The sequence below is a fragment of the Serinus canaria genome, chromosome 1 (assembly GCF_022539315.1).
Source record: "Serinus canaria isolate serCan28SL12 chromosome 1, serCan2020, whole genome shotgun sequence".
NCBI classification, from domain to species: Eukaryota; Metazoa; Chordata; class Aves; order Passeriformes; family Fringillidae; genus Serinus; species Serinus canaria.
In genome coordinates this window covers 30,567,161-30,587,498 of record NC_066313.1, presented here as the reverse complement: position 1 = coordinate 30,587,498, position 20,338 = coordinate 30,567,161, and the positions used below count along the sequence as shown (strand labels likewise).

Genomic DNA, 20,338 nt, shown 5'->3' with positions numbered 1-20,338 from the left:
TAACCTTACTGTACCATTGTCCTTTGACCAGATGCATAATTATTAATTATTATTCTTACTGCTGGCACTGGGACAACTAGATATCCCTTCAGCATTATTTTCACAGTTGCAGAATTTTGAACTTATGCAAATAAACCCATGGGCACCTATAGGTTTTATTCTTTTATTCCCCTTTTTCTCCCTTAGATATTTTTTTCCCTCTTGTACATTTTCTTGTTGTTGCTCTTTCCTTCTTCTTGTCTTCCCATAGCAAGGGTGGATTTCTAACACTGGAAAGAGAAGACTTTTGGTGATGAGGACACTTAAGAGCAGGCACAGATTATCTGCAGTGATTGTGAAGTTTCCATCATTCTGAGAAGAAGTTAAACATCTGTCAGGCATGACCTCCCTCTAGTTTAGCCTGCCTCGGGGCAAGGGGAGGATCTAGATGACCTCTAGAGATGTTTTACTAGGTTTCTGTGTGGGGAATAAAGCAGGTTGGGCTCACTCCTGCTCATGATTATGACCTGATCTGTCCCATGCTCCTGTACCTTGCAGTGCTGTAGAAGTCCAGTGAGCATCCTGACCTTGCCTGAAATATGGTGCATACCTGCCTGTAGATATATGCTGTGACACATACATACCCGAAACTGTACACTTGGTGTGGTGCTTGGAGGCATGGTTTAGTGGTGGACTTGGCAGTGCTGGGTTAATAATAGTTGGACTCAGTCATTTTAGAGATCTTTTCCAAACATAAATGATACTACAATTCCGTGGCTTTTTCCCCTCAGTCCTGGAAGTATATTGACAAAAAGAAGACCTAGCAATGGTTTTAAGTGATCTTCTGAGATCACTTTTCAGCATGTTTATTTTTCTTTCTGGTCATCTGCAGTAGAATTCATAAAGAGACGTGATTTGCCAGTCAAAATAGAAGCACACCGATTTCTTTACAGTGTTGTCAGGACTTCAAAAGATGAGTTCTTACTATTGATGTGAGATGTGCATAATCCTGTGCCCAGAAAAGGATTATATGCTCTGACAAGGCTGTTTTGTTAGTGGTTTTGGGCTAGCAAATACCTTGTGTATTGAAACCAGTCCCCTTCCCTTCTCCAATTGCAGCACCTGGTCCTGTTGCACAATCTGAGAATTTGTGTCTTCCTCATCTGTACACACTCTATGATTGATTGTAGCCCTAGTAATGAATATAAAATCACCGCAGGTTCATTGTTGCAAAGTGGCTTTTCCTTTACTCCCCCCTTTCACTGCTTTCATCCCCTGCCTTACAGGAAACCTTAATGAAAAGATAGAAAAACAGGTAAAGCTCAACCACCCCATCTCCATCCCCAGTTTCAAAATGGACACAGGTGTTGCATTATGCAGGGGGAGTGTTTTCTTCAGTAATATTATCCTGGGAATTATCTTAGAGAGATTGACCTGTGAATAATAGCCAAGCCTCAGGGTTAGCCTCACAGTAATTATCTGCTAGACATTTTCACTAGCCGTATCCTTTCAGGTCAAAAGGCAAGCATGAGGACTCACATCCATACTTCACGGCAAATTATTATTCAATTACAGTGACTTTTGAACCTGACCAAATGTAAATTGAATTGTCCTTCCTTTAAGATGTTTATTTGTAAGAAAAAGCCCAGGGAGTTTAAAATGCACAATACGTAAGCAGCCCAGACAGTATGCAGAGTCTGGGACTGTAATGAAATACTTCAGAAGTTCTCCATCCACACAGTTTTGGAGGGATCTGTATTTCACAGATTTATCTTTATAGCAATTTGAGCTATTCCGTGTCAGGCATTCTTCAGTAAGCCAGTTCATGACAAGGAATTCACTCCAGTATAAGCATCTCTGTGCACAGAGAAAATATTTTAGAAGACCAAGACAGTCATGGTGCAGCAGCTCATGAGCTGTATGAGCCTGATTCTAAGATGCACTCCCAGGCTGGGTTTCATCCAAGCTGGAAGGAGCTAGTAGTATCAGATCAACAATCAGAGGATTTGTGCCTGGCTAGCTCATGTGAATGTATAGTCAATATCCAAAGTTTAATGAGGGATAAATCCTACCACGTTCAGAGTAAGTGTCTCCTTGTATATCTCTGACCTACCCTCAACTTTTGCCGAATCTTGCTTGGTTAAACTCTAATTGTGAGTCCCTTCTTGGAGCCAGAGTTGTGATGTGGTAGGGTAGCATAGCTCTGTAAGCTGGAAAAATGTATACAAAGCTCAGGGAAAAGGCGTTAGATGTGGAAGTAAGAGTACAAGTCCCATGGTAGCTCTTTTTCTATGAGAGAAAACATTTTAGCTTTATTATGCAAAGGCAGTAGAGAACTGCTGTACTGTTTACAGCTTTCGAATAATGTAAATTCCTTTATTCTTTCAAGGTCATCAGCATGAAAACCTATTGAAAAGAATCCTTAAGTGGACATAATCCAGTTCAAATCATAACTTGCAGGTATCTTTCTTAATCTGACTTATTCCAGGAATGCCTTAGACCATGGAGAGGGAACTAATTTGAAAATGCACTTGACTTGTTGTTAGTTATTGGTATTCTGTGTTTGATTTTGACTTTGCATGGGGCTTAGCTTGCATGGGGAAAAATCAATAAAATCTGTTTCAGTTTTGTTTATAGTCTGTTTCTCCCTCTGGCTGCCCAAACAGTGGTGGTTACATATCAGGGTCTATTCTAGGACATGATTGTCTAAAAACAGAAGGGTTTAATTTGATTTTTTTATTCATCCTTGGTTTTATAAAGGTTTTGTTTTGAGATGGCATAAAAGAGATTTCTTAACAAAATGCAAGTTTATTTTGGAAAGGAAGATGACAAAAACCCAGGCTGGAATTAGGTACATCTAATCAAATGTAAATATTCACAGCTGAGACAGTCATCATAGACTGTTTTTTTTAGTCAGTGAAGAGAAACAAGCACATTCAGGTTGAAAGATTTTTCATTTCAGAAGACACACCTAAAATAAAACCACATCATATATGCCTAAAATTCTCTGCTTCTCTCAGGGGAATTAAAAGCAGCCCTGGGTGACAAGTTTGGACAAAGACTGGAGATGACTAAAAGGATATGATTTTCCTTCCTATCTGCATGGGATCTCTCTCTGTCACTCATGCTGAAATTGCTCCACTCAGCAGAAGACACACTTCCTCGGATGAAAAATCAGAGCTAGAGATTAATGTCCTAACTACTCAGGTACATGGTGATGATCCCGTTCTTGCTAGTAGCTTGGCTGCCTGGCGTTCTTGCCTGCAAACAGGAAAAAAACTTCAACAAGGAGGAAAAAGAGCATTCCCTTCCAAACAGCCTTTAAATTGGTTCTGAGATCAGTTAATAGGGAAGGAGTAAGGTCCTGTGTTAGTAAAAACTCTGTCTCACCTCTTTTTGCAGAGCAAGGCTTGAACCTAAATCTATTTCTGTTGTGAAAGTTTAGATCAGTATGTTTCTGCACAAAAGAGTAGGGAACCATGTAAGGTACCATTGTCCATGTCTTGGATGAACAAAGAGAGGGTTACTGTGGTTGAGAAGGCCTGGCCAACCTATGAAACTCAAGTTAAGATAAACCAAATCATTGCAGGTTTTAAGACATGAATGTGGGCAGTGTCAAGGGGACATCCTCTCTTTAGTGATGTCCTCTGCTCTCTTTCTGGAGACAACTGTGATTAAATTTTATGCAGGGTCTTGATGGGTAGCAAACTAAAAAAAAAAATAGACTTTAAGACATGATGCAGGAGATCCTGCTATAGTGGAAAATCCGTAAGAGAGGTCACAGAAAGTAAAGCTTGACAGTGACAATACAGAAGAAGTGTCAGAAGACAACTCTTACTGTAAGTTCATCCTTTCTTTGCAGATAGAACAAAGTTGTACTGAGTGTGTTTGAGCCGTAATTCCTTGCTGATGATATGCTCTGTTCTTAGGGGTACTGGCCATACATACACTATTTCAGATAGTTTGTTTGCTTGTTTGTTGTGTAGGAGGTACAACATCCATATATTTTGACACTACTCTCCCCCAAAGAAAAAAAATGAAAACTAGAAAAACATCTACATAAAATATTTCAGTGGCTTGTTAAAAGCTGTTGGTTGAAGCCTGCTGGCCTAAATAAATAAAAATGCAAGGGAATCAAGGTAAAATCCAACCTCCGCAAAGGAAAATACAATGTATCTGTCCAAGCAAAATGTTTCAGTTGATCTCATTCTGTGGTTTGTTTTTTTTCTTTCCTGTTCAGCTTTGCGTCTGCCTTTCTTGTGAAAGGGAAAACAGTAAGTAAGCTCCCTCAAGTCAGTCCAAGACACAGTTGGTCCTTCTTGGTTTTTTGGGCTTCAACGTATGAATCAAAAAGGGCAACCAAGCCAGAGTCTTGCAAAACCCCTTCAGCAGCGTAAACCAATAGCTTCAGTGTGCATTACTGATAATGATAGTGGGTGGGTGATATTCTTATTTTGCAGTGAAATATGCTGTTACTTCATTTTAAACCTGAGTCAAAGTTTATCCTCATGACAAACCGGTGCTGGTTGGAGTGACCTCATAATGAGGTCCAGTGTATGGAAATGCTGCCCTGAATAATATATAGGGAATACTGGAAAATCAAAAGACAATGAAGACAGCAGTGATAAAAAGTCCGCAGAGCAACAGTCAATAAGATGTTGGCTGGGGAGTAAAGTTTGATTATTAAATTTAATGAAGTGGTGTAATACTATATCTTCTTACACATGGATAAGAAGAATGCTTGGTGCAGCAGAATTGAAGTAGTAATAATACTAATTTCCATGAAGAATTTTATATTCTACTATAGTATAAATATTTTCTGTTAATAATAATAGTAAAAAACACCAGCCATCACACACATATCCTGGCTAGATTAGACTTTAATCAAATGCCCATTGGAGTGATATGAAATAGAGTTTTTCAATCAACATTTACCATTATGATTTAAAAGACAATTTAAAAAGTTTTTTGCTTTTCAACGAAAATGAAATATTTCTCTTTTTTAGCTTTTAGGTAGCTTGATTGTTCCTTTGAGTTTCTGTCCCTTAATTGGTAAATAATGAAAAAGTATTTTCTGATTATTTCAGTGAGGAAAAAAGTCAATTAAAGGTTAAGCCTTAAAAAATAGTATGGGAAAGTTCAGAAGGGAGCAAGCAGCCATGATAGTTCAGAGGCAAAAAGAAACCTCATTGTAATCTGCACTGGTTAAAAAAAGTCAAATTTTTGTAATTCTTTAGCTATGTTATCAGACAAGACTTATAGTAATTCTCACAGAAAGAAGATGATCTATAGGTATTTAATGTATTTCTGAAAGTTGTGCCAAGTATTGGGAGAATTCAGAGACTGGAGTGGAGACTTCCACATGAGGAACTGAGCCAGGGCCCCATTGACTTACAAATGCAGTGAGCAGAAATATGTGCAAGCCAGCACCTGCACTAGGCAACTGTGCTATGTACATCAACACATGTCAAAACCAGGCCTCTCATTAGTTCCCACCTCAGGCTGTGTTGGATACACAGGAAATGCATGTCCAAAAGTTGGACATGACTCACAAGGAAACAGGTGAAAAACCTGATGCTGTCACTGCTAAGCCAAGCAGCAAATTTATTCTGCCTGACATTTCTTGTGACTGGACTCAAAAACCTTTTGCCCTCTGCAGCAGAGCGAAGGCAACTCCTCCATCCCACCATGTCATTACAGCCAACCTTAGAGCAAAATAAGAGATTTCCTAGATTTGTCAGCTAACAGACTGGCATCTGTTTCTGTTTCTCTGCTGGCAAGCTTTTTGCCTTTTGGCCTTTGCTGTGCACACAAGGGATGGGGCTTTGCATCCAGAAGGCAGAACCCTGGGCTGAGCATCAGGAGAGGAAAGAACTGCTTTTCTTGACAGGTCATTCCAATCCCATGACTTGTTTGACACCCAGCAGTCCCTGATTACTCAAAGGCTCTGAGAAGTTAAATATTTGACCTTACTCTGATGTCTAAATTGCTCTTTAATTGCTTTATTTGTAAGCCAAGAAGCTGTATACCTCTTCCACATTCTCAATGAGTAGCTAATTAGAGAAGATGTGAGGTTTTCCAGGCAGCAGTTTGTTGAGATGACTGCTGAGATTCATAACTGCGATACAAGTAAACAGTCCTTCTGCCATTGATACTAAGAGTGGTGAAGCTGATGCAAACCAGCTGGGCCTGGTCTTACAGTTTATTTAACAGTAAACTATCTAAAAATATTGATTTGCACTGTCTGTGCTTCTGCTCTCTGCCTCTGACCCGTGGCCTCCTCTTGTGTAAACACACATTCTTTGGTTGGTGAGAGACATAATGATGGTCTGCTTTCATAAGCTGAAATCACGTTTGTTTAAAAAGCCTCTCTCAGGACACTTCACCCAATGATGGTCCTTTTAAATCTGACTCTAAAAACAAGATTGTGACCTGGATGGCATTGTAGTACTACTGATCCAAAAAGGCATAGGCTCAAACAACACTAAGATCATTTTAACACTTTACTATTTATACGCCAAGAGAATTCAAAGTTTAAATTGCAATATAGAAAAACTTCTTAGATGCCATGGACCTGCAGGGGAAGTGGCTGGCTCAGTATGGAAGACTAACTAGCACTTGGCTTGGCCATGCTCTTTTCTCCTGCAGTGGCATTTCTGTGGCAAAGAGGAAAGGATGTTGGTTGAATTTTGAGGGGCATGTTCCTCTTCATCAAAAAATTGAGGACCTGAGTGCCCTGGTGGAGGGAATGTCCCTTTAGCACCTAGTATCCAGTCCTGCCAAGAAACACCAATCAGGACAGGATAGAGGAAGGCCACATGGGGAAAAGCACTAATGTAATGTCCTTAAGTACAGATATTTTGGAGTATTTAGGAAATATTTATTTGCTGCAAAGATGAATCTAGGTTTTGTGTCTTACTTTCTCTAGGTCTTGTTGGGAGAGTGCAATGGACTAAGGTTGGAACTGAGGGCACTCATTGCTGCTGGTGGTAGAGGGTGGGGAGGAAGATCATTAGTCACAGAGGAGCAGTATGTGTGCTCAGATGAGCTTTTTCCAGACAATTCTGTCAAAGACTTCTATTCCTTTTCCTTTCTAGTGAAAAAGTGGTACTTGCTTTTATTGGACAAGGCCAGAGGGCCATTATCACCAGACTGGGATATGATTATCTCTTGCCCTTCACCCTGGTATCTCTGTAGAAGAGATGTAAATCATTTCAGTCCTGCTAGTTGCATTTCAATCCAGGCTGTACTTGCAGAAATAATCAGTCCTTCCAGATTTAATTAACAAAGGACTATAAATAAACCTCCAACTGGAGCTGATTATCACAGGTTGCATGTCTCTTTCTACCTATGAACCTGAGTCTGCAGTGGGATGTCAGAGGCACTCTGCACTTTTTTGATCAAAGTACATAGAGCCTAAGACATTGGGTAGGAGTCACTTCACAAACCTGGGCACTTGAAAGAAATGTGTCTTAAGGCAGATGACATCAGTTTCATACATTTGAATAGTCTGCCCAGGTGAGTGGTGGAATCCTCATCCCTGGAAGTATTCAAAAGGCAGGTGGATATGACACTTGGGAATATGGGTTAGTGGTAGACTTGACAGTGCTGGCCTAACAAGTGGACTCGATGACCTTAGAGATCTTTCCCAACCTTAGCCATTCCATAATTCTATTTCCCTTCCATGAGCTGTTCTAATAAGATGCCTTCTGGAGATACCTGCTTCTACTGGTTCAAAGACAAGCTGAGGGAGGCTTGCCTGTACACAGAGGTCCAATGTAAATTGATCAGCAGCCTAATCAAAAACCAAAAATGAATATATAATTTATTGTATTTATTCCTTTCTTTGAAGTCTTGTGTTCAGAGTTTAATGCCCAAACCAGTCATATCTTTCTGGAAATATCAGGTGGATTGTAAGACAAGTGAAAGGAATATATAGAATTCCTGGCATTGAAGCAAGTTGGAGAAAAATTTCCACTAAGCCACATTTTTGGGTATTAGGAAAGCAGAGAAATTCTGCAACTCTGAATGCAAATATACAAGTGGTTTCATATGTGTACTTAAAGCCAACCAGTGAAAAGCAGAGCTAGCATTCTTGTAGCCTGCTACAGAGAAGCTGAGATCCTTGTCACTTATTAAAGTTTTATTTTGTTCCCCCACGAACAAGGCAATTAATTATTTAGAAAACCAATCAATCAGGGGTTAGATGTACTAATCAAACACATTTCAGCTGCTAAGTATTGCTCACTTAAGACATTGATCAGCTGTAGGATGCTCTGTAGACCATTTAGATTAGTATTTTCTGACAATGTGCTTTAAACCCCTTGAGGTCAAATCTTTGACACCGTCTGCTGGACCGTGTGGAAGGTTGAATGCCAGACTGTCTGACAGACTGTAATTATTTTCTGTCCTGTTGCCCTTTCTGCAGTCATTAGGGGATCAGATTTCTGAGAAAGCCAGAAAAGTTCCTTGTACTGCAAGCAGCTAATAGCCTGAAAATGAGCCTCTTTTGTTATGTTGATGATTTGCCACTGGATGTTGTTTGAGGCCCAAGATCGATTATTTAAAGCTAACTCCACTGGTGTCATGTATTCTTGGTCTTGTGCTGCTCTGTGCTTTCTTTCCGTTTCCCTCATGCTGACAGATGTGTGGTCTGTATTGAAGTGCACTTAGTCTGCTGGTGGTACCTTCAGCTGCTCTGGTAAGAACAGATGCCAAGAGGGAGCCCCACAGGAGTGCTGATCCAGGACTCTCCAGCTAGATGCTGAATGAGCATAAGGAAGTCTAGATTTTCTGCCTTTCAGGACAATGCCCTGAGTGTTCGCAGAAATAGCTAAGCAAAATTAAGACGACATTTCCCAATAAATAATTGAAGAATGAGACACATTGTTTGCAGTTCTAACATGACTGCAAATTTAGGCTATTCCCTAGCAAGTTACTATATGAATTCCCCTTACACTGACCCCTGTGGTAATTGGAATTTCAATTATTCATTTTCAATTACAAGCATAGCATGATGATCACAAATGTCATTAAGTATTAAATTACATCTAATGATGGATGGATGGAAGGATAGATAGATGCCTCTCCAGATCTTTTCTTTATTTAATGCTGGTAAAACAAGCTCATGGATTTTACAAAATATCTTTTTACGGTACTAAAAGGATGGTAAAGTGCCAGTTGTTTAGAGCAGATAAAACCTTGTTAATACACATTACCTGAGCTCAGCGTTAAGTTTTTTTCATCTGTGTCATTAAGACAAGTGGTCCCCAGTGTGTGTGTACAGAAAGGCGGGTACCTTGGCCTGCAAGGAATGGCAAGGCAGAGGGAGGCCATTTGCATCATGCCTTATTAGAAATGATATCCTGGTGCTCATAATTGGGATCTTAGTTTAGCAGCTGGTTCAGTGTCTTTCCATTGTACCTTTGCGTGTAGAGCAATCTTAGTCACACACTGTATTTTAGCAGCCTGGAGTCACAAAGTGACTGGGGTTGGAAGGGATATTAAAAATCATCTAGTTTTAATGCCCCTGGCATGGGCAGGGACACCTCCCACTTGATCAGTTTCCAAGCCCCATCCAATCTGGCCTTGAACATTTTCAGGGATGGGACATTCATAACTTCTTTGGATAGCCTTTGACCATGCCTCACTGCCTCATAGTAAAGAATTTCTTCCTAATATCTGATGATAACCTCACTTCTTTTATTTTAAAGCAATTCCACCTTTTCCTGTCATTCCATGCTCTTGTCAAAAGTCTCTCTCCAGTTCTCTTGTAGCCCACTTAGGAACTGTAAGGAGCTCTAAGATCTTCTGGAAGCCTTCTCTTCTCCAAGCTGAACAACCTCTGACACGGGAGAGGGGTTCCATCTCTCTAATCATCTTGGCCTCCTCTGGACTCTCTTCAACAGGTCTATGGAAGTCTTTTTGGGGAAATTACCAGGATGAGGCAATGTCAGAAGTACACTTGACCTGTATTAGATGACCTGCCTTCCCTTTTGTTTATCTCCATGGGCAATTTTTATGCCCACAATCAAGAAAGAGGTTGAGGACAGGGTTTTTAGGCCAGGTTTGGCCCTGAACCAGATCTGAAGCTGCAGGGTGTGGTGGGAGGCAGAAAAACACAGGAGTGCTCTTGCTTTAAAGCACATGCGAAGGAGCACTTACCTCCTGCTTTAGATATATTTTGCTGTTCTGCCTGTGATATTCAGTCCACCACAGCAGGAAAAATCTACAAAAAGACTCTGAGCAGATAGGAGAGCTCAGAACTGCCCACAAGAGAGCCGGGATGCTGGTTGCAGCAAGGAAGAGTTCCTTTTGGCTCTCAGATAAATGGGAACATGAAGCACTGGCTTTTGGGGTCACTGAGGCCAGCAAGCTGTTGGAGCACTGAGGAGAGGCTTGCTGCTGCATCCAAGCTAGTTTTGCTTCTACAGGAGCTTCTACCCATTGCTTCAATGGGTGTTGACAGTGCTAAGAATGAAGCATTGTGAAACTATGATAAATTTAATTAGATTGACAGAAATTCCTATTTTACATTTGCCTTTTTTTTAAGGTTAGTGCAGTAATCCCACTTTAGGGGAAATCCTGTTTCCACACTATTGCAATGAACTACTCTACAACCAGGCAGCCAGTATAAAAAAAGAGCCTTGAACTATTGATTTGAACATGTGCATGGATTCCAGACTTCTGATCTTGCATTTCTGGTGTCTTACTTTTCCTATTTCCAAAACTGATAATGATAAAATTTATTCAAGTGCTGTTATGATACTTAATTATCCCACAACTGTAAGGTACTTTCACAATTATGTCTGAACATAAATAATGTCTATAAACTGGTTGCTGTTTCTGTCACAGTTTTCTTTTAAGCAAAGCAGACTTGAGGCTCATGATCTTAAAATAGCTTGCTCACAGCTTCAAATTGGCAGAGGCATTTTCAGAATCAAGAGAGAACCTAGAACTTTTTCTTAAGTATCCTTTTTCTACCAGACCTTAGTTTCTCACTGTCTTAAGGGAATGAGGGTATTCTTACCAAATCTACATATCTATAATTTACGTTTAGCATTTCTACTTTCTGCAGGGGTATCTTTTTTCATGAACGTCACTCTTTCTACTGTCCAGGTTGGTTGTTTTCCCATTCCCTCTGCCATTTTAATATTTTCTGTCTTCCCTCTTTGTCTCCTCTTTTTCACATACGTCTATACAGGCTGTGACTTGGAAGCATTCTTTTGCTAGTTACAATGTGTAGCCTAATTTGGTCATCAAACCTTCAGACTGTCTTCCTCAGGTTTTATTTATATATTTATCCACTGTCTCCTTTTTCATCCTGCCTTTCCAAAAACTGTCTTGCAGTGCTGTATCAGCAGTTGGAGAATCACCCACCACTGTGCCCATGGGTTGCTGTTGCAAGGCACAGCATGTGCAGCTCAGCCACAGTGTTGTGAAGCTGATTAGAGTTTCAGGGCCCCAGTAAGGTTTGTGTTACTGTCAGCATGTCCCAGGAATTGCTACCTTGCAGATTTTGCAGATGTGATCTCATCTAACTGATGAATAACTCTTCAGGGACAGTTCTTTTTATCATTTGTGCCCTTCTCCTCCCCCTCCCATCTTACTCAGGTGATAAAACACTAGAAGTGTCGCTCCTTCTTATGCAAAAACCTACCATATTCTGACCTTAAAGAATCATAGAATAACAGAATGGTTTGCATTGCATGAGACCTTTAAAGGTCACCCCGTTCCAAAGCCTCTGTCATGGGCAGGGACACATTCCACTGGACTACGTTGCCAGGGTTGCCTTCAACCTGGCCTTGAACTTTTCCAGGGGTGGGGCATCTGTCATTTCTCTGGGCAACCTCTGTTCATGCCTCACCACAATAGAGCATGTCATCTTAATATCTAATTTAAATATCTCCTAGTTTAAAACCATTCCCTTTTGCTCCATCACTCCATGCCCATGTTAAAATTCTCTCTCCAGCTCTCTTGGAGTTTACTTATGTACTGGAAGGAGTCTTAAAGTCTCCCCAGAATCTTCCCCAGACTGACCAGCCTCAGCTCTCTCAGCTTGTCCTTATAGGAGAGGTGCTCCAGCCCTCTGATCAGCTTTGTGGCCTCCTCTGGACTTGCTCCAACAGGTTGATGTTATTCTGTGCTGAGGTTCCCAGAGCCAAGTAAAGCACTTCTGGTGGAGTCTCACCAAAATGGAGTAGAGGGGCTACACATATCCATACTCATGTTAGGATGCATTATTTCTACAATTTTGCTGTCACTTTGTTTCACAATTTTATTTGCAACCAAGGCTGATCTTCAATGCTCTTAAACAACCTTAATCTGAGAAAGCTGATTGCAATTTTTTTCAAATTTTCCTGATGTATTACCTGATTGTTGACTGCCTGCAAACTAGCTCCCCAGTAAAAAAGAAAAGATTCTGCACAAAATTCACTGGAAATTTCTCTAGTAATAGATCAAAGGTAGTCAAAACGGCAAGAAATTATTACATTGTATGTTATAATTCTGTAAATATTTTAAATTTTGTGAAATAATGGTATAATTTTGCATTTTTTCAGTATTAACTTCAGAGAGATGCAACACAAGTAAAAGAGTAATTATGAAATTGGCTCCAGTTGAGGAGAGAATTTCTGTGTAAGAGGAAGAAGATTGAAACAGTAATTCAGACAGAGGAGACATATAATTAGTTGAACTTATGTAGCATAGGTTTTCTACTGTGTACACAGTTTCCATTTAACATGTCAGGAATCTGGTTTTAAAAACAAGACCAGAAGTTACCCAGTGAGAGTGTGTGGCAGTAAATTTAAGCCGGATACATACTTCTTTTTAAAAAATCAACATACAATATAGCAATTACTATCTGGATCTCAGGGAGCCAGGGAATAAATCATATACAGTTAAAATCTGACAAAGAGGTAGTTTAAATTCAGAAATCTCTGTGCAGACCAAGTCATCTGCTTTAAAGCAGACAGAGTTGTGTAGTTCTACTGGAAGAGAGCTGGCCCTGATGAGGATTAGGTGGAGACATACAGCAGTTATTAAGGCAGCAAAGCAAAACCCAACAGCCAAGTTGAGTTCTCGTTCTGCTTGCTGGAGGTCAAGCATTCCCATATCCACAAGAACCCTCATGAGTGCACCAAGCCCAGGGTGCCCTGCAGTCATCCTGTCCTGTCTCTCCTCAACTGAGTTGAAGAGCAGTGAATGAAAACTTCAAAGAATTGCAAGAAAGCCCAAAAACAAGGTTCAGGGAGACACCCTATACGATACAGAGGTTACAGAATCACCTTCTGCTGTTCATCCCAGTGCAAATTGACAAGGGCTTGGCTTTCATATGCAGACACCAATGCCCAGATATACTTTTAGATAGGGAGGTCTTCTTGGTCTTGAAAACCAAGGCATAACATGATTCATTGGCTGGAATACAAAGTTAAATTCAACCTTGAAGGAAAGTGCAATTTTCTGGCAGTGAGGATAAATAAGTACTGGAACACCTTGCCAGGACTGGTGTTAGACTTATTATCATTCTGGTTCTTTAAAACAAGATTAGCTATCTTTCACAAGGTTTAATCCACCTCTTGGGAATAGCTGTTTTTTCTGTGTGTTGTGAAGGACTGAAGACAGAGCCCTCTGGCCTTACAGCCTGCGCATCTCTGAATCATTTTGCAGATGATGAGTTGAGGCACCAAGGATGAGATTCACCCTGCTGCAGAGTGATATGATTACACCTGTGTACTGCTTAAATCCCTTCCTGTCTTCAAACTAGAAGCACTCATGGAATGTAGGCATCCTGCTCAGTACTTATCACAGGAGATGTTCAAATCCCAAGTGTCTGCCCTGTCCCTGGAGGCTGCCTGAAAGGCAGATCCCAGAGGGCTATACATTACTCCTTAGAATGCAAAATTGGTAGCAGGTTAGTTTAATAAGATGAACACTAAACAGAAGCCATTTGAACAGTGCTTTATGTGGGTTTTTGTTTTTCTGGCTCATGAAGCTGTACCCACTAAGGAAGAAGTCATAGCCTGGGACAGTTTGGCTCCCCGACTTAATGACCTGGTGCATATGCAGTGCACCCTTCCACCCATCTTTCTGGACAGGCTGCTCTTATGTGACTTTCATTCTCAAAAAATGTGATTCATTTTGCTTAATCTTCAAAGTCTCCATCTATGCTTAGCACTTTGGTCTATATTTAGGCTTGGTGTTAAGGAAGAGGCACTATTAAAGGAGGCATTGTTCACAACTGTTGCAGATGTGATGAATTATGTCCCAGCAGTGCCTCTGTTTCTCCAAAGGTTAAAGAGGGAATCTGAAGTATAAGCTTGGTGGTCTTAATTTAAGCAAGTGAATCTATCAATAGTATCTCAACACCTCTGGAAATTTAACCTTTACTTTATGTTTGGCTAGCTAGTTATTATAGATTAACAATAATAATCAACCATGACCCACATTATTTATTCATTCTCCTGTTATGCTGCCTGCAAACTAATTCCTGTCTGGAAAGTGAAGCATTTGAATGCTTTAGGTTGTCTGCAAATATTTTGGTTTGGCTTTTTAGAAGGGTCTTAGTGAGAGGTACAACTGTGACAAAAGTAAGTATTAATCTTGTCTGTCTCTATATTTTGCATCATGTGGCATTGTTTGCATCCAGTTATTTCCAGAACTTTAAAGGAAATCTGTCATTCATTGTTACCAATTAGCTGCCTTTACAATATGACCTGGAAACTGTTTTCCCGACAGCTTGGTGTCATTAATAACATGCATTACAGCTGGGGCGTGCCAGTAGTTCAGGAGTCACAGAGCAGCATGACAGTTTAATTTGGTACCTTGATGAGATTTTTGCCTGTGAAGTTGCACAGAATATAAAAGACTCTGGCAGTACAACATTGGTGGGAGCACTTTAAGGGATTTCCAGACTTTCTTACTTGAAAGCATTAGCATTCAGTGATTTGAAAAATCATGTATTGTAGCTTAGAAAACTGAAAGGGACAATTCTGATCACACTAATAATTAAAACCATTATTAAAGTTTTTCAGTTACCACACAGATTTTCATTGACCAGTCAAAACAGTTTCATCAAGACAAGTTAGAACCATTATTTCTTGCGGTAAAATGCCATGCATCCCCAGCACTGATGGAGTCTCCATGTAGTTGTAGACCTATAGACATGTCTTCAGCTTATCAAATCTAGTATGCAGGGCTGAAGAGTGTAGCCATACCAAAGCACTTACTAAAGTGCATCACTGGAGCTAAAGATGTTTCAAATACTACTATAGGTCACTATATACAACACGTCCTAAATTTGGCAGATAAATCACAGATTTGCTCTTGCCACTCCAGACTGTCTGTTGCCCTCGTGCCAGTGCACATTAATCTGACAGCAGTCAGTGACTTTGCTGTGGGGAGTCTTATGGCTGAGTTCTTTACTGTGGTTATACTCTGGGACTGCAGTCCTATTTTGATGAAGATTGAGCAAGGCAGAAAGCAAATCTCTGCTTTATCTTAGTCATTTGGCAACTTTCTAAATCTACACCAAAAAAAAAGGTACACAAATCTCCTAACACTGTTGTTTGCATAATGAAGTATCATCCCAATCCAGATAATGACAAAATGAAAAAATGTCTCTCCTGAACAATTTGTGAAGAAGCTGGGAAAATCTGGACCTCTTCCAGATTTTTATTTAACCATTCACTAGAGAATATAATTGAACAGTGTGTCTGTGTCTGTGTAAGTCTGCAGGAAACTCTGGAGGATTGTAAGTGGCTCACACTTTCTTGCAATCTGTGTAAAATTGGAAAACTAACTCAGCACCAGACTTTTTCATGAGCTTAAGAAGATAGAGGTGTCCACTAAATGCATCCATGTTATTAACTGTACCATTACTAGGTAGAATAGAAGGAATACATTTATGCACTTACTATCATCTCTGAATGCTGCAGAGACATTTCCTGTAGCATAACAAGGCAGCCAAGCAAGCTAAGAGCTTACAAAGGTGTCAGGGAAAATACTCATGGTAAAGTGTCATCGCATATTGGCATAGAAAGTTTCCTGAAAGTTTGAAGCTTACACTAGGTTGGAGTTAACACAGGTAATGAGTGAACAAATGAATCAATGGGCAGATGAGTTCTCCTTTTCCCTCTCTTTCCTGAATGAAGCTAAGTACTGTACTTATTTTCCAGCTGAGAAGTGAAATTAAATTGTCTGGGTACTTGATGGCCTACTGTTTTTAGAAAGCTATTAAGATGCTGCTATCAAGTGGAGGACAGCTTTCTTGACCCTCTTTAGCTGGCTTATCTAGTGGCCACCTGACGGCTTCATCACTTCGCAGGAGGCGTATCTCCAGTGGTGACCATGTTTAACTGTGTCTTCCTCTAAGTGGCAATTTAGTGAGTGAGGCAACACACTGAACTGACTTCTCAATCAGGTAGGGAGGCCTTAGGGAGGAAGGGAACATTCTGTACCATTTATCTTGCCTCAAAGGACAGCAGTGGTACAACAGCTTTCCTGTTACTTCAGCTCATAACTTTTTTGCTGGGACTATGAATTAGAAGCACTCATGCTAAAGAGTCTCTCTGGGATCAGAATAACCAGCAAAAAGATCCAGCTCTTTATTTTAGAGGTTCTGTAGTGAAAATATGGAAATATGGGTTTGTATATTACTAGCTCTTCATGGAATGTCTAGCTCCTAGCTCATCATTCTTAGCTGATCCCAGCAATTTGATAGTGGACAAAATTTGATTTTGCTAGTGAGCACAGTCACTGGGGCACATTTATGCCAAGTCCTGCTCACTTTGCTTGTTCTTTTGTTAGCCTTCACGCAAGAGAAACTCAACAGATATATACATATATTTTTTTTACTGAAAGAGGACCTTAGACATTAATAAGCAGATTTAATGCTCAAAGCCTTTTTTTTTTTTTCTTTAGATAACATTTTAGCAACAGCTTTTTGACTTTAGCTCACTTCAAGATCTCTGTGGTCTGAGCCTCTAACATCTATGTAAACTTTCTGTCAGGGGTAATGTTTTCTAATAAGGTGTTTGAGTAAGGGAGGGTAGACAATGGGAACAAGAGCACAAGACAGCATCTTACTTTTTGGGTCAGCAGCCCAGATACTCAGATGTTATATGAGTGCTCTGCTCACACAAAACCCTGGTATCCAGAGATAGCTCTTCATTTGGTCACAAATGCACTCCTATTAAGGCAGCAGCTCTTTTGGCATCTTCCTCCATTGGTTATTCAGGCAGAAGTTAAATGTGATGCTTCAAGGGTGTTTAAGGCTAAGTCTTGTGTTTTCAATAACTAACCAGTGAGCTATACCCAGATTTGCTCTCCTGGATTTCCAACACTTCTGGACAGAGGTATTTTCTCTCCTTCTTTTATTTTATTCCCTGGTCTTTGATCAATGCTGTTTAAAGGGCATAATGTTTCACCTGAAGGGGAATGGTGACAGATAGCAATCATTCATCAAAAAGAAACCCTTTCAGAGACAGAGAGAAGCAGAAAAGACAAATGGCAAAAAGACCCTCTAGGCAGATTTCTGGTTAAATACTTCTGGGGGCCCAAGTTCAGACACTTGCTCCAGGAGCAAGCTGCCTTTCTCACATCCTAGTTTTCAGTTGCTCACAAGCCACATAGGTGCCTGAATTTTGTGATCCTGAAATGGATGAGTGATTGTCTGCTCCGTCCAGCTCTGAACCTTTCACTCAGGATTTTGAACCGTTCTTTGCAAAGAGCAAAGCTGCCCATCAGACAATGTCAGCAAATGAACCAAAAGGAGAACTGGTTTCACTCTGAAGTGAACCTATTGTGTGGGCACTTTAGAGTGTGGTGACAGCAGCTTAAGATGCTCCTTTATTTTTCTTCCTGCAGATTGTTCTTTTTAGAAAACTAACCCCGAATCCGATTATTTTTTATGATCTAAGAAAAGGCCATGGCAACTGTTTATCTATGTTTCTATACAATCTCTAATCTAAATCTAATCACCCTTCATTGAAAAGCAAAAGAGACTTCTATGATATTCTGAGAAAGATCTACTTGTAAATCAGCATATTACCATTGAATTTCAAATAATTTCACCCTTGGCTAAGTAGAGTGCAAGGGATCTAGGTAGCTGAGTGATCTGGCCTTTTGGTTTAGTAAACTGTAATGTGCAAACTTGTAGGAAATAAAAGAATGGGTATAATTATAGGGGTTTACTCTGCGATAACATAGCTGTGTGTTTTATTTGAGCTCACCAAGTATATTTCTCCATGGTAGATCTTCTTTTGTACTTTACCGATTTCATTTCTCTTTTTTGATAAAAGTCATTGCGGATCCAACTAAAAAAAGTAATGGAGAAAATGCTTTCCCTATAATTTTATAGGAATGCAGCCTTCAGAGCAGAAGTATTCTTCAAACTTAGGTGACAAGCTTGCATTGACATGAGTTGGTATCACAGCAAAAATATTTTCCAAATGCTTGGCCACAAAAGAATATTATCAACTTGTTGAAATCAAGCCTCTAGTTGTTGCACAAATCTAACCATGAGTAGCTTTAATTACCCCAAAGTAAAGTGGTGAGCCTTCTTAATACAGCATTCAAGTTCAATTTTCAGTCTTGCTTGTATCTCCATTGATGAATTGGTTGCAGGATCACGCCTGGGAAGTCTGTGAGCTGTGCCAGTGAGTAAAAAAGAGATATTATTACAAGGGGGAAAAGACAAAGAATAATTATTTTTAAAATCTTGTTCCTGTTTGTAAAGGATGCATGCAAGGATGCAATGTGTTTGCAGGATACACTATTGTAAGATTATTGACAATATATTTGGAGGAACTTCTCTTTCTGGAGGTGGATGACCTTTGCCCTCTGTCATGGTCCTTATACCTGCTCTCCTAGTTACCCAATCCAAGCACCTGCATGAGAGATCGTGGCTCGTCACTGAGGTTTCCACTGAGCGGATCCTGTGGACTCTCTGATGTCATGTGGCTTTCACCCCTATTCAAACCCAACCCAGAATTTGCTCTTGTCTGGAAACAATCTTTCTCTCTTTTCTCCTTTTCAGAAATTAGGTCAGGGTGAAAAATGTAACATTATAACTAAAGCCAAATTGCCTTTCCATGCCATACAATATCCACACATCCACAGGTGCATTAGTCATACTCTACTTATAAATATTAATAACAATAATAGTAACAACAACAATAATGTGCAAGTGAGTTGATCACATTGAGCTGAAAACGGAGTAGTTTCCATGGCAGTTAATTGTGTTTTGTGTGGTTCATCATTCAAGCAGTCTCAAGTTCAACATGGAAAGAAGAACAAGAAAAAAACCAAAAGAGACAATGCTTTAAAACACTGTATACTGAGGGGATCTCAGAACTGGTCTTTCATCACCCCGAGCACAAAGGCAGAAGTCCATCTGCAGTTCTCAATACCAGAATAATTTTCTAATAAATTTAGAAATGTGTCAGTAGTTTGAAGCAGCTCCTACCACACATTCTTATCTCACTGGGGTCAGCCTACAGCCCAGCATTCCAACCCAATTACAGTATATCAGAAATTTCACCATAACTTAAGAAAAAGAAAGATTTTTTTTCTCTAGTCTTTTAACTCTAGTCCTGGACTTGGCCAGGAGGCTGGTCTCTGCTGGCCGCAAGTGTGCTGCATCCAGGATGAACTTGCTGAGGTCAGGATGCCTATGAGCAGTTCCCAGGTATATTTTCTCCACCTAAATATAATTTTACAGCAGTCTAGAGTCTGCTATTACATTATTAGAGAAGTTCTATTTCCCGTGTACATCCACCATGCTATCTTCTTGAAAAAGAGATAGAGAGTAGAAAACCATTTAATCAGTTTAAAACTCTTTTCTAACTTTATGTCCACTCTTTTCCCAGGAAGTCTCTTAGACCTACCTTGCTAACTCTTCTCCATTACTTTATTTACATTCAGGCCTGCAATTTTTAATTTTCTTCTTACTTGGTTTGTTTGGTTTTTTTTTTTGGTCAGATGTCCAAAGACCTTTTCACTGGTTTTGCTGTCTTGCAAATGCTGCCAGGACCAAGACAAAGAAAAGCACAAGCAGGAAAACTAAGGCAGGAACTTGAAATCTGTGAATTTCAGACCAATTTTTCCTCCATACTTTTCCACTGTAACTTTAAACAGATCCTTATCTTTCTCAACATCTCTGTTTTACTGATTCAAAGGAAGAAATCCCAGTGACTGCTCTGTACACTGGAGTTCAGAAGCAGCTAGCTTATCTAGGAGCAGGAAAGAGAGAAAATGAGAGATGTTTACATCCTTTCACATTTGATAAGATAAATCATACTTTTGCTGCTACAGTAGGGTGAAATGGTATGTATTCCTGTTTTGTAATGAATAATCAAAG

The 20,338-nt window shown here is 40.0% G+C and overlaps 1 protein-coding gene across 3 annotated transcripts in view; it reads left to right on the top strand.

Annotated features, from left to right (window-relative positions):
* TENM4 (teneurin transmembrane protein 4) overlaps nucleotides 1-20,338 on the top strand; it is a 593,501-nt gene that overhangs the window by 105,107 nt on the left and 468,056 nt on the right. The window lies entirely within an intron of this gene.